This window comes from Mandrillus leucophaeus, unplaced genomic scaffold, assembly GCF_000951045.1.
Source record: "Mandrillus leucophaeus isolate KB7577 unplaced genomic scaffold, Mleu.le_1.0 Scaffold499, whole genome shotgun sequence".
NCBI lineage: Eukaryota > Metazoa > Chordata > Mammalia > Primates > Cercopithecidae > Mandrillus > Mandrillus leucophaeus.
In genome coordinates this window covers 1,250,309-1,263,879 of record NW_012105353.1, presented here as the reverse complement: position 1 = coordinate 1,263,879, position 13,571 = coordinate 1,250,309, and the positions used below count along the sequence as shown (strand labels likewise).

The window sequence follows — 13,571 nt, the reverse complement described above, 5'->3', positions numbered from 1 at the left end:
AAAAAAAAAAAAGAAAAGAAACAGAGCTTTACCATGTAGACCAGGCTGGTCTCAAACTCCTGACCTCAAGTAATCCACCTGCCTCGACCTCCTAAAGTGCTGGGATGACAGGCATGAGCCACCACGCCAGACCCCATTCAACAAATCTGTATTGAGTGCCTACTCTGTGGGTGTCACAATGTTACTAGGCACTGGCTATATCATGGCCTAGTATACACCATGGCCCCTGCCCCCTCAGGCTTATAGTACAGCAGGAGGGATGATAGGTATTAAACAAGTAATACAGAAATTGAGTGCTATGAAGGGAAATAACAAGCACTATAAGAATGAGTAACAATAGGAACATCCTTTCCAGACTTGGTATTCTTTGCAACATCAGCTTTTCTCAGAAAGAGACACTGAAACTGAAGGATCATCAGCTTCAGTCTGGTAAGCAATGAGGGAAAGGGTATTCTGGGCGGGGGAACAGCGTATGCTACCATCCACAGCTGAGAACAGCCTGCTGCCCTAAGACTGAAGGCAGATGAGGGCAGCTAGAGAGGAGCAAACCAGGAGGCACAGGCCAGGCCACACGAAGTCATTTCTATTCCTCTTATGCCAAGTTTCTCAAAGGCTCTGCCTAATCAAGGAACTTCCTACCCCAAAGGACTCAGGAGCTATTCCCCAGGTTTCACATGTCACTCCAAATGGCTTTCCAGATTCTAGCTCCTCCCAAGAAGCCTTCCCCCAAATACCCAAGGAATAGCTATTTTTCCATAAATGTGCTCCACTTACCGGGCCGTCCTCACACCCCCAACTGCACAGGAAAACTAGCACATGGGTAGTTCCTTCGTGTCTCCTGAATCCTTTTCTGCGCATTCCTGCCATCCATGAATAATCTCCCAAGGGCTGGCTGCTGGTCAGAACTTCCTTTCATCTGACTTGCTGAGCAACTATTCTTTAAAACGTCAAGAAAAGTGGCATTGTTGTTAAAATAATATTTAGTGCATGTCACCTAAGATCACCACGAGACCTATTCTGATGTGCTGCTAAGTGTCTAGGTCATTTTCCACAGGAATTTTCTCATCTCATACAGGTCCTCTGATGGTTATCACTGATGTTTCCTTTGGCTTGATGGCAGAGCCAAGATCGCCATCTGTTCTTCAAGGGAAGCATCACAGGAGAGTTTTCTCTCTGCAGTGATTCTCCTGAGCTGCTGTGAGGAGAAGCCAAATCTATGTGTGCAAATTCCAGAGATACGCCACTAAAACTTTTCTGCCTGCTCAGAATGATATTTGTTGGCCGCTCAATCATGGATTAAAAAAACAGAACCACTTTTGAATAAAGAAACATCTCAAGGAAAAATCTTCAATACAGTAGCCAGGCAACTATGGCATCAATACCTCTGGTAACAGATCTCAAAGTATACATATTTTAGATCATTCCTGGCGTCCTCTGCAGAGCAAAACAAACTACAAGAAACTAAAATTAAATTCTCCCCAGAATTCTGTACAAAATAGAACACAGAAAGACTCAAGAGCTCCCCAGAAATTGATATTTCAAGAAAAACAATTGATCAGAGAAAGAAGGCATTAGAGATTTAAAACAACATCAACTCCCACAAGGGCAGTAGGTGCGAAAGACACACAATGGCCTGATTGTGTCCCACTGGCACTCACCTGTGCATACAGGCTTGATGGCTCCTAGTGCCACTGCCATTCTCCCTCTCCCTCTCCCCACCACCCCTGGGAGTGTCTCACCCCGAGGGCAGCCCTCAACCAGTGATGGCTGAGAGTTAGTGGATAGGACCCCAGCTTCCTCGTCCATTGGGTGAGACAACTCTCTATGTTGTTCTATAGAGAATGTTCTATAGAGCCTCCCCAAACTCCTCAACACTAGAGAGCCTCAGTTTCCCATACACTGATCATCTGCTCATTAATATACCCTCCACTGCCTTTCTTTCTTTCCCTGTCTCATTTCCCTGTTTCCCTTCTGAAACTTCCTAGGCTCACCTCCCAAATAAACTATCTGCCCCCAGATTCTTATCTCAGGGGCTGTTTTGGGGTTGGGGGAGACCTAGATTACGACTCTAGACATGCATTAAAAGTTCTTAAGAAAAATTAGGGGCCAGGCATGGTGGCTCGTGCCTGTAATCCCAGCACTTTAGGAGGCTGAGGTGGGTGGATCACTTGAGGCCAGGAGTTTGGGACCAGCCTGGCCAACATGGTAAAATGCCATCTTTACTAAAAATAGAAAAATTAGCCAGTTTGGTGGCAAACGTCTGTAATCCCAGCTACTCGAGGGGCTGAGGCAGAAGAATTGCTTGAACGGAGGAGGCAGAGGTTGCAGTGAGCTGAGATCGCACCACTGCACTCCAATCTGGGTGACAGAGTGAGACTCTGTCTCAAAAATAATAATAATAATGTGATGGAAATATTAAACTAAAATTGCTTTTAAAATTAATCAGCCAAAGGCCAGGTGTAGTGGCTCACGCCTGTAATCCCAGCACTTTGGGAGGCTGAGGTGGGTGGATCACCTGAGGTCAGGAGTTTGAGACCGGCCTGGCCAACATGGTGAAAGCCCATCTCTACCAAAAATACAAAAATTAGCCAGGCGTGGGGTCAGGTGCCTGTAGTCCCAGTTACTCAGGAGGCTGAAGCAGGGGAGTCACTTGAACCCAGGAGGCGGAGGTTGCAGTGAGCTGAGATCATGCCATTGTACTCCAGCCTGGACAACAAGAGCAAAACTCCATCAAAAAAAAAAAAAAAAAAATTAATCAGCTAGCAACAGCAACAAAACTAGACAGAGACTACCTGAGGCAGCGGACAAATAGTTTGAGGAAAATTTGGCTTTTGGCAGTGAAATAAATTGTACGTATGCCTTTTAGTTCTCTTAACCTGTGTTCTAACAAAATCTTTTATTGTTTAAGCAAAAACTCCTTTACTGTAACGTGTTACTACGAAGCAAAGTGAGAAAGCACACAGAGTAGGTTTTCCTCTCCCCGGAACGGTGACATAATTGAGTCTACAACAACAAACAGGACTGACATAGATGGCTGATAGGATAAAGAATCCATCATAAAGCAAGGTCTTAAAGGATCTGTCTCTAATCATTCAACTAATAAAATGATGCTTCAAGTTACAGACTCAGAACTTTTGAAAGGAGAGCAATATTCAGAATCACCTGGCTCAAATCACTCTTTCTCTTTTTAAAAAAGATGACTATAGGGTCTAGAAAAGTTTGGTGACCTGCCTAAGGCCATGCAGATAGTGGTGGAGTCGGAACCTGGCTCATGTCAGTCTCCTGTTTACAAAACCTTCAGTAACTACTCCCTAGGGACTACAGAACAAAATCCAAATTCCTTAGCTTATCAGTCAAGGTCCTCAACCCCTGGGGCCAACCTCCCTCCTCAGTCATCTATTTCTCCCTATCACCTAAACAAACCCTTCAGTCAGGCTAAACTGGACTGTTCACCGTAGTCAGAGCCCATCTTAACCTCTGGTCTCGTCAAACATCAACCACTGAAATACAAGGGGTGGCATCGGGTGAACTTGTAATCTGGCACCTGGAGTACAACTAAAGAGACACCCTGAACTGGAACTGGTACCCAGCCTACAGCCTTCCCTTACTTTTTTAAAAAAATTATTTATTTATATGCTTTAAAAATTAATTAGGTAATTTATTTTTTAAACTTAATGATTTATTGATTGAGACAGCCTGGCTCTGTCACCCAGGCTGGAACGCAGTGGTACAATCATAGCTCACTGCAACCTCGACCTCCTGGGCTCATGTGCTACTCCTGCCTCAGTCTCCTGAGCAGCTGGTACTGTAGCTGTACACCACCACACCGGTTAATTTTTAAATTTTGTTTTGTAGAGACAGGGTCTTGCTATGTTGCCCAGGCTGGTCTCAGACTCCTGGCCTCAGGAGTTGCTGGGGTTACAGGTGCAAGCCACTGTGCTTGGCCCTTTTTTTTCTTACCTTTTGTATGTCCACTTCTACTAATTCCTGGGAAGTAAAGTGACTTGCCCACACATACCCAGCTAGTTGGTAGCAGAACTGGGATAGAATACAGGCTGCCTAACTCTCAAACCAACACTTTCCCTACAGCACAAAGTCCTTTCTTTACAAACCTTTCAACACAGGCATAAACGCATCCTCTCTGTATTGCTGAAATAAGAGCTGTGATATACCACAAAGTGTTCACACACACTGAAACACAACTCTTCTGAATCTTAAGTGAAGCATTAACCAGACTCACTTACTGATAATATTTCATCTAAAGTAAAATGTAAATTGCCATCCTGAATTTACAACGGGGTTATATAGGGTTGATTTAGTGGCCCTTCTGTCTCTTTAAAAACTCATCCATGAAAATCTGAAAGGCTGTCTCCCAGTTTCTCTTTACCAATGTCCTTATCTCAAGGACAATAGCAACAGGGATGAACGTATGTGAAGTCTCTCAACGTCCACTCTAAGGTGGAGGAGGCTGAATCTACAGGAAAGTCAATGTTTCCCAAGCGGAACGGTGGCTTTTGTCATTTGTTTGAAATCCTCAGGCAGAGGGCAAGAAGGCAGCTTTTCCAGGGTTAGTGTCTCCTGAATTTCCAGTTTGGTCTTCCTGATTCAACGTGGCAACAAGGACTTCAGAATGCAGCTAACAGGGAATGTTCACATGCAATTGATTGAGTGCCAAGCGGAGGCCCTGGTAGCAACTTACACGCGTCAGGATTTTCCTCAGGAATGGTTAATAATTAATGGTTTACCCTGCACGTCAAAATGTATTACAAATGAATTCCCAGTCCTTACGTCCTCAACTGCTATCTGAGGCTGGTAACTGCAATACAGGCTACCACGAGCCTCAAAACAATGAAGTGAGCAACTGGCAGGGCTGTTAACACTGTTAACCAATTTTCTGGATGCCCAGTCACAAAAGATACGTTGAAACAAAGTCTCCTGTATTTGACTTTACTGTTACGGGTGAAAAAATACCTTAAGCCACTGGAGGAAGTCTCCCCTCTCGCCGCCAAAAAAAATTATGCATGAGAAAAACATAAGGAACTGTGCTCTTAAATCTCATTGATGGCAAATTTGATGTCAGGTAGGGAAAAATTTTATTTGAAAGTCCTTTACGCATTGTATTCATTAGTCTCAGCTCTCTCAGGGTTGCATTTTCTTAGGCTGATAGAAAACTTGGTCATAACATTGTTTTTGGTTCAGACTATCACTGGAGATGACCTAACAGTGGTGGTTGGAATTCTCTGGAAATAGAAGGGCAATTAACATTCATCCAGCATTATTTAGGCACTGGGCACTATGCTAAATATTTTACTTATGATATTCTTATTTAATTTTTAAAGTCTCAAATTAATTCCCACCATTCCACTTTTTTTCACAGCAATCCAGTCCACAGTTCTGTGGGTTGCAAATAGCAGAACGGTTTTGGCATATTTCTCAAACCATTCCCCAAGTTGAATGCTCTCTGGGTAACCAACAGCCGGTTAAGAGCTCTGGGCCACTTTCTGGCCACATTACAAGCAGTTTTTCTTGCCTACTTTAAGCAACCATAATTCCTACAGACTAAGCCACTTGGCACTTGTCCTGTTGACTCTGTAATCTTTTTATGTAACACTAGGCTATCTCTCGATTAGAATTAAGAAGTGTAAATGAGGGATAAACGGAGGAGATATCAAACTTTTATTAATTGCCTTCTAGCTGTCAGGGGCCGTGCAGTCATTTGCATATGGCATATCTTATTTAGGCATCATCATCCTGGTTTACAGATGAACAAATTCAGGCTGAAGGAGTTTAATTAGCTTGACATCATATTGCTGGTGATGCAAATGTCAAAGTGTGTGCTTTTTCTATACCTCAAATGTCTCCCTGTAAATCAGTGGTCTCAACCAGGAAGGATTTTTGTACCCTACAGGACATTTGCCAATGTCTAGAGATATTTTTGGTTGTTACAGTGGGCGAGGTGCAGGGGGAGTGTTATTGGCATCTAGTGGGTAAAGTTGAAGGATGTTGCTAAACATCTTACTATACATAGGACAGCCCCCATGACAGAGAGTTATCCAGCTCCAAGTATCAATAGTGCCAACGTGAAGAAACCCACTCTAAATCAATAAACTTTGAATTTACCAAATGATCCCTTTTTTCTACAAATACCTATATTCATATAAACCCCGTCCCATGCAAAATAGTTACCTCAGAGGGCCAGATACTTATTCTAACAATGTTCTTGTGCTAACAGCACTTCTATAAATTTCTCTTAAGAACTTTTTCAGAGCCAAAGGTAGGTTATTTTAAATATTGTCTGTGGTGGCGATCTCTGTATTTTGCTAGTAGTTTTGGTATTTGGAAATGGTCAAAAGCTATTCCTCAAATCTGGTAGAAAAAAATATGGGTGATCAAGCTACACAGTAACAGTAACAGTAACAGCTATAGCCAAGCACCTGCTTCGTGCCAGGAGTACTCCAAGTGATACTAGATGGTAGATGTCAGTATCCCATTTTAAAAATGGGGACACTAATGTTCCAGGAGGTTAAGTGACTTGACCACAGTCATAACACTGAAGTACAGAAGCAGGAACTGGAACCCAAATCTGTCTTCAGAACACACTAGAATGATACTGACTTCCTATATGCCTTGAAAGCTAGCAATTCAAAATGAGCTGGGCATGGTGGCATGTGCCTGTGGTCCCAGCTACTTAGGAGGCTGAGGCAGGAGGATCACTTGAGCCCAGAAAGTCAAGGCTGCAGTGAGCCATCATCACACCACTGTACTCTAGCCTGGGCAACAGAGGAGAGGAGGAAAGGAGGACAGGAGAAGAGGGAGAGGAGAGAAAAAAAAAAAAAAGAAAGCTGGCAATTCCAAAGAAAAAAAATCCTCTCTGACTGATGCCATCATATTCTGAATAATGGCAGCATTGCCAAAATCAATGCAGAACACTGCAGTGAAATTCATTTGAATCAAACAAATTCACTTGTTTGTGTAAGTTCAGGTGTGTGTGTGAGAGAAATATATACATGTGTAATTTTTTATTTTTATTTTTTTTTTATTTTTTATTTTTTTATTTTATTTTATTTTATTTTTTGAGACGGAGTCTCCCTCTGTTGCCCAGGCTGGAGTGCAGTGGCCGGATCTCAGCTCACTGCAAGCTCCACCTCCCGGGTTCACGCCATTCTCCTGCCTCAGCCTCCTGAGTAGCTGGGACTACAGGCGCCCGCCACCTCACCCGGCTAGTTTTTTTTGTATTTTTTAGTAGAGACGGGGTTTCACCGTGTTAGCCAGGATGGTCTCGATCTCCTGACCTCGTGATCCGCCTGTCTCGGCCTCCCAAAGTGCTGGGATTACAGGCTTGAGCCACCGCGCCCGGCCTTTTATTTTTATTTTACCTTTAAGCTCTGTTAGACTTGAAAATGTAATTTTTTAAAAAATCACCTGTTAACTTCAGGCACCCCTCAGGAATCCTCTTCCTTTACACACAGCCCTTCTACTGACACATAAATAAGTTAGTAAATAAAGGAGGAAGACAAAAAGGAGGGAACTGAAGAAGGAAACAGAAAAGGAAGATATCATGGGCTCAAGGAGGTCAGTGAGGAGGAGTGAAGACAAAGCCCTTTGAGTAAATACTTTTTTTTAAAAGATAACATATTGGCAAGACCACTGCTCAGAAGATAAGATTGTTCATTTATCAAGAAAAAAAATACAACTGGCTTTTTGTTACAAAAAGTATACATATGGCAAGGATTTCATGGGTATGACACTGCAAGCACAGGCAACAAAGCAGGATTAGATAAATGGAACATCCAGCCGGGTGCGGTGGCTCACACCTGTAACCCTGGCACTTTGGGGAGGCCGAGGCAGGTGGATTACTTGAGGTCAGGAGTTCGAGACCAGCCTTGCCAACAGGGCGAAACCCTGACTCTACTAAAAATACAAAAATTAGCCAGGCGTGATGGCGGGTGCCTGCAATCCCAGCTACTCGGGAGGCTGAGGCAGGAAAATTGCTTGAACCCGGGATGTGGAGGTTGCAGTGAGCAGAAATCATGCCACTGCATTCCTGCTTGGGCAACAGTCAGATTCTGTTTCAAAAAAAAAAAAAAAGATTAGATAAATGAGACATCAAACTTAAAATCTTTTGGGCATCAAAGGATACAATCAACAGAGTGAAAAGTCAACCTATAGAATATAAGACAATAGTTACGAATTGTATATCTGATCATGAGTCTATTGAATATATACATAAAAACAAAACAAAACAAAAAAAAACCCTCCAACAACAAAAAAATCAAATAACCTTTTAAAAAATGGGCAAAGTACTTGAATAGACATTTCTCCAAAGATAATATACAAATGGCCAACAAGCAGACGAAAAGATGCTCAATGTCACTCATCAGAGACATGTCCACTGAAACTACAATAGGCTATCATCTTATACCCATTAGGGCGGCTAATAAAAAAAAAAAAAAAAAAGAAAACAGAAAGTAAGTGTTGGCAAAGATTGGAGAAACCGTACACTGCTGGTGGGATGTAAATGGGGCAAGCACTACGGAAAACAATTTGCAGATCCTCAAAAAATTAAAAATATGCCAGGCATGGTGGTTGGTTCATGCCTGTCATCTCAGCACTTTGGGAGGCTGAGATAGGTGGATCACTTGAGGCCAGGGGTTCAAGACCAGCCTAGGAAACAAAATCCCATCTCTACCAAAAAAAATTAGCTAGGTGTGGTGGTGCGCACCTGTAGTCCAAGCTACACAGGTGGCTGAAGCAGGAGAATCACTTGAACCTGGGAGGCAGAGGTTGCAGTGAACCCAGATCATGCCACTGCACTCCAGCCTGGGTGACAGAGCGGGATTCTGTCTCAAAAGGAAAAAAAAAAGAAAAAGAAAAAAGTAAAAATAGGACTACCGTATGATCCAACAATTTTACTTCTGGGCATATATCCAAAAGAACTGAAAGCAGGGTCTAGAAGAAATATTTGCATACTATGTTCATAGTGGCACTATCCACAATACTCAAGAGGTAACCTAAATGCCTGACAGATGAATGGATAAACCAAATGTGGTCTGTAGATATAACGGATTATTCAGCCTTGAAAAGGAAGTTCTGACACATACTACAACCATGAATGAACCTTGAGGACATTATACTAAGTGAAATAAGGCAGTGAGAGAGAGACAAACCCTGTACAAGGTTGTTCAACCCATGGCCCATGTGGCCCAGAATGGCTTTGAATGTGGCCCAACACAAATGCGTAAACTTTCTTAAAGCATTATGAGGTTTTTTTGCAATTTTTTTTTTTTTTTTTTTTTTTTTAGCTCATCAGCGATGGTTAGTGTATTTTATGTGTGGTCCAAGACAATTCTTCTTCCAATGTGGCCCAGGGAAGCCAAAAGATTGGACAATAGTGCTGTACAATTTCACTTATATGAGGTACCTGGGATAGTCACAGCCACAAAAACAGAAGAATGGTGGTTGCTAGGGACTGGGCAAGGGAGCAATGGGCAGCTGTTTAATGAATACGTGCAGAGTTGCAGATTTACAAAATGAAAAGTTCTAGAGCCCTATTTCACCATATGTTTACATATTTAACAGTACTGAACTATATGATTAAAAATGGTTAAGATGGTACATTTTATATGTATTTTTTTGCCACAATAAACACCAAACCAAGGCGGGGTGCATTGACTCATGCCTGTAATCCCAGCACTTTGGGAGGTCGAGGCGGGTGGATTACTTGAGGTCAGGAGTTTGAGACCAGCCTGGCCAACATGGTGAAACCCCGTCTCTACTGAAATACAAATATTAGCCAGGCATGGTGGTACGTGCCTGTAATCCCAGCTACTCAGGAGGCTGAGGTAGGACAGTCACTTGAACCTGGGAGGCGGAGGTTGCAGTGAGCAAGATCACGTCACTGTACTCCAGCCTGGGAAACAGAGCAAGACTCCATCCCAAGAAAAAAAAAAAAAACCTAAACCAAACCAAAAGTTTATATTATGAATGGCAACTTCAATACTCAGCTATCATCTAATGCTCTCATCGTCTATAAAACACCCAGGACACATAAAGGTACAGCCCAACAATTTCAAGTGGAGGGCCCTGCCTTATTTTGGTTGTCCTTCAGACATACATACTAAAACATACAAAAATTAGCAGGCGTGGTGGCACACGCCTGTAATCCCAGCTACTCAGGGGGCTGAGGCAGCGGAATCGCTTGAACCCGGGAGGCGAAGGTTGCAGTGAGCTGAGATTAAGTCATTGCACTCCAGCCTGGGCGACAGAGCGAGACTGTGTCTCAGGAAAAAGAGAAAAAAAAGTAGTACATGCAGCGTGCTATGGGGAGGGAGTTCTGGTTCCAGATCTGTTATTGACCAGGTGTTATATTTTGGGCCCTTGCCTTTTTCTTTGTTTCTTTCTTTCTCCTTTCCAAAACAAAGGATTTGGACTAAATGATTCCTTTTAAGTTGGCAGATTTTGTGGTTCTCTTCATTAGAAAAGCAACAAGTATATATCCTTCTTTCACAAGATGCTTTTAGGCACATGGAGACAATGCATTAGAAAAGTGGGAAGATGTCATCATTTTTCTACATTTGACAAACATGTCATAAAGAATGCTACTTATAACCACATGGAAATAAAGACAGCAAGATCAAACAGTGAATATCAACAGAAGAGACAAAAGGAGGCTCGTGGCTACTGTAGCGATGACAAGCTCACTCTGCCCTCTCGGCTGGGAAGCTCAGAGACTAAGGCTCAGGTGAATACAGTAGGTTCTGGAATAAGCATGCAGCCCCTCTGGTGTGGGCTGGATTCAGTCACGTTCATCTAATGTCCCCTGCACACATTTCTACGGTCTGCAGAGTATCCTCATCTAGCACTCCCTTATTTACGGAATGACACATCAGACATTCCAATCAGTGTGTCACACATCCAACTGCCCTGCCACTTAGTGAGTAATTCAAAGAGGTAAATTTTGCCAGAGTTGGTAGTCTCAACCCAAAGATGCTGGAAGTAGAATATGAGTACATGCCTTCCATTTTGCGACTGGCAGGTTCTGTTTTGTTTTTAACCTGCGACTTTGCTTCTGATTTTCTTCTTCTAGACCATCCAGCTCACTGGCTGGATCCCTGATCAGAATATTCTGACTACATTCATATATCTAATAAAGTCCCATTTGTAAAAGCAACAGCAAATAAAAATCACTCATAAAGGACTCCATGCCATCAAGCAGCAAGCGGTTTAACTGCTCAGTGGAAACTTGAAGTAGCTTAGAATGGGCTTCTGAATGCAGTGGAGTGGAAGGCATCAGGGCAAGCTGACCGGCTCGAGCCAGCTTTCCCACTAACAGGGAGCCCTTGACATCTGAGGGTCGGAAGTCATCCATTACTGCCAACCTTTAGTAACTAATTTCTGGCCATGATTTGCTCCACTTCCCGAGAGCTAAAGGTCAACTTTAATGCAGGAAAACTCATTTCTTGTCCATCACTATTTTCCCCTTTACAGATACAAAGTAATGCCATAAACTCCCTCAAAGCTATATATACCAGTTGGGTATCTCTTATATGAACTGCTTGGGACTAGAAGTGCTTTGAATTTGCGGTATTTCAGATTTTGGAATATTTACATTATACTTACGAGTTGAGCATCCTTAATTTGAAATACAAAATGCTCCAATGAGCATTTCCTTTGAGCATCACGTTGGCACTCAAAAAGTTTTGGATTTAGGCGCACTTTGGAATTCAGATTTTCAGATTAGAGATGCTCAATATGTAATGCAAACTCCTACTATGCTGGTGGCTGGCCAAGTTAAGCCTAAAGCAAAAATGTGAAATTCAAGATCAGGTTACATGTGTAAATGAAGCAAGTACTGCAATCCTATAGAAAATCCTTAGTTTGGGCCGGGCACAGTGGCTCACGCTTGTAATCCCAGCACTTTGGGAGGCCGAGGTGGGTGGATCACAAAGTCAGGAGATCGAGACCATCCTGGCTAACACAGTGAAACCCTGTCTCTACTAAAAATACAAAAAAATTAGCCAGGCGTGGTGGCGGGCGCCTGTAGTCCCAGCTACCTGGGAGGCTGAGGCAGGAGAATGACGTGAACCCGGGAGGCGGAGCTTGCAGTGAGCCGAGATTGTGCCACTGCACTCCAGTCTGGGCGACAGAGTGAGACTCTGTGTCCAAAAAAAAAGAAAGAAAGAAAGAAAAGAAAACCCTTAGTTTGTTGGAGAAAATGAGGTTCTCAGCGTTGAGGATCCCGTCTGGCCCTATTAAACAGAGCCACTGTCTAATAGGAGATAATCCAACTAAAAGGAAAAGACCCATCAAGGAGAAAGGTGGATCTCTGGTGTGCAATCCCAGCCACTCTGCTTCCAAACTGGAAACGTATTCATCTCAGGATCACCTCATCCTGCTATACCTGTTTCTTCTAAATACCAATTTTCTATGTCTTTTTTTTTGGAAACAGGGTCTCCATTCTGTCACCCAGGCTGGAGTGCAATGGTGCAATCATGGCTCACTACAGCGTCAACTTGCCAGGATCAAGCAAGCCTCCTACCTTAGCCTCCTGAGTAGCTGAGACTACAAGCATCATGCCTGGCTAATTTTTTTTTTTTTTTTTTTTTTTTGTAGAGGCAGGGTTTTGCCATGTTGCCCAGGCTGGTCTTGAACTCCTGAGCTCAAGTGATCTGTCCGCCTCGGCCTCCCAAAGTACTGGGATTACAAGCGTAAGCCACTGCAGCCGGCCCCAATTTTCCATTTCAAATCTTGTTTTAACTCTTTTGTTATTTTCAGAAAATGGCAATCTATTATTTCATTCTCTGTCTGACAACAGTTACCTCTACCGTGTCTGGGAAAAAGACTTAGTGATGAGTAACTTAAAACGCCCTTATAGTTTTTATTTAATGAACCAATTTTTTACAGCACTTACAGTGTGCCAGGCACTCTCCTCCCAAGAACCTCAGAAGTGATGACTCATTTAATGGTTATTAATCAAGCACAGGTAAATATAAATAAGAATGGAGTTTACTATGTTGGGGGAACAGTTACAAGACTTTACCAGGCTTAATGAAGACTGGCCTTCATTCACAACAATGCATCCTTGGGATGCTGGGTTTAAAGGCTGCTGGGGAGAGTGTAGGCACATTTCCACAGAGACCATGAAGCTTCCTCCCAAAAAGGAATCAGAATCCTACCATTGTTTGCCAATGTCCACTACAAGCACACGCTAATATACCCGAGAAACGTATCCATATGTGTAGAAAAAGCATGTACAACAATGTCCATAGCAACGCAATTCTCAGTATCCCCAAACTGCAAACAACCTAGAGGCCCATCAGCAGTAAAACAGATGATCGTGGCATATCTATACAAAGGACTACGCGACGGCAATGAGAATGAACAAACCGCTAATACACACAACAGCATAGATGAATCTCACGAACATGACACTGAATGACACAAAAGAGTGCACACTGTGTGATTCCGTTTATGTGATGTTCAAGGACAAGCCAAACTCATCTATGGAGACAGAGGCTGCAACAGTGGTCACCTATGGAGGGGGTAAGGATTGCCTGCAAAGAAGCACAAGA

General features: G+C 43.0%; 1 protein-coding gene across 1 annotated transcript in view; it reads right to left on the bottom strand.

Moving 5' to 3' along the window:
* The window catches only part of MAP3K15 (mitogen-activated protein kinase kinase kinase 15), a 133,969-nt gene that overhangs the window by 87,267 nt on the left and 33,131 nt on the right, over positions 1-13,571 (bottom strand). The gene's annotated exons all lie outside the window — the stretch shown is intronic.